Source organism: Seriola lalandi, unplaced genomic scaffold (genome assembly GCF_002814215.2).
Source record: "Seriola lalandi dorsalis isolate HSWRI2012SDOR001 ecotype SW California unplaced genomic scaffold, Sedor1 jcf7180002054921, whole genome shotgun sequence".
NCBI classification, from domain to species: Eukaryota; Metazoa; Chordata; class Actinopteri; order Carangiformes; family Carangidae; genus Seriola; species Seriola lalandi.
The window spans coordinates 1239528-1241372 of record NW_019525473.1 but is presented as its reverse complement, the minus strand read 5'-3'; positions in this window follow the sequence as shown (position 1 = coordinate 1241372).

Here is a 1845-nt window from a genome sequence, read left to right as displayed (position 1 = left end):
TGGCGGTTGGCAAACCAGCTTATATGTGCATTACCGCCACCGACTGGACTGGAGTGTGGATCAGGAGCTAATTCAGGGAAAAAACAAAACAAAATACTGTATACTTTTGGCTAAACCAGTTTCATTTATAAATTTGATAATGTCACCATATAGCTTTCTTGCAGAACTGGCAATGAAATATCATTATATGTTTTCCTTCTTATTGACTGAAAAAGGTGATTTCCCTCAATGTTGTATTCCCTACAATGAAGCAGTACATGTTCAACTGTTTCTGGTTGGTTACAATGAATGCATTTCCCAGTTGGGTGCTTGCCTAATTTATGTACTGTATAGTTGAGTCTTATATTCTTAAACAAGTGATGATATTTTCTTCCCTTCTCCTGCTCGCCACCCTCCCAGTACCAATGTGTTTCTGTATATTATGTAAATGCCCTCCAGTTTCACTGTCATTCATATGTTCTTGCCATACTGATTGTTTATACGTCTTAAGGAATGTTTTAGCTTTGGCTTTATTTAATGGGACTTGAATGTCTACTTATATAATTCTGAGTGTTTACTTTGCGAGAATGTCTACTTCTCCATTTCGCTCTACGCCAACATTAGCAGGAACCCAGAGGGAGTGTGTAGATAGATCCTTCATTTCAATTCTGTACATAATGATAAATATTTCATTGATGATGTCTGTTCTAAATGATCTGCTTGTTTTTATGCTTGTAAGTGCTGAGTAGCTATCAGATGCAATTACTGTGTTGTTTAACTCTTTGTCCTCTATCTACTGCAGGGCCAATAATATTGCCAATAGTTCTGTCGTATAAACTGACATGATGTGTCACTCCTTTTTGGTTTACGTTTTACTCACCAAGATAAATACTGCTGCACCTGCACAGCCTGTAATTGGATCTTTGGAGCTGTCTGTGAATATAAACACAGAATCTGAGTAATGGTTAGTGAAATATTTCTGGACAGTGTACCATACAGGGAGTTGATCTGACTTATTTTCCAGCTTTTTCCGTATATTGAGGTCAATACTGGGCAATGGGAATAACCAGGTAGGAATGGAAGATACTGAGACTGTTGGGGCTGTATTGTAATTGGTTTAACCCTAGGCTTTCTGCCTTCAAATGACCTATCCATCCAAAACGGATGAAATTGGTCTCATTATGTTCCCAGCAGTCTTTAAAACATTTTTAGTAGGATGTTTGTCACATTGTCCCCGGAGATTAACCCAATATGCCAGCATTAACTTCCCTCTTCTGATCCTTAAAGGCATTTCTACCATTTATACCTGCATAGTTGATACTAGAGATGTTTTAAATGACCCACTACACACTCTCACGGCCTGAGCTTGTAACATGTCCAATGTTTTGAGGTTTGATTCTGCTGCCGACATGTAAGCTATACATCCATAGTCAAACACAGATTTCATTAGTGCTCAATACATATTTTGAAGAGATGCATTATTTGCTCCCATTCCTGTCCTGATAAACATCAAAGTGTATTGATGACCTTTTTACCTTTGTTCTTAACTTTATCTAGATGAACCTTCCAGGTGAGCTATTCATCAAACCAGACTCATAGGGTGGGGTCCGGGGCTGGAGAGCCCGGGGGTCCGGTGAGTGGAGCGAGGTGACTGTGCTCACAAACACAGGGGAAAGTTCTTGGACCCGAAGGCTGGGGCTGGCGGTGCGGGAGCGTGTCTATGTTCCCACAGCCCTAAACCTAATTTTCAAAAATTTCTGTGAAAAAAAAGTTCTAAGAAATGTGGGAACATAGGGCTGTGGGAACATAGGGCTGACCCCGGCGGTGCCGAGCGTTAGGGAGCAGGCTGGAGATGTCGTCGAGGGA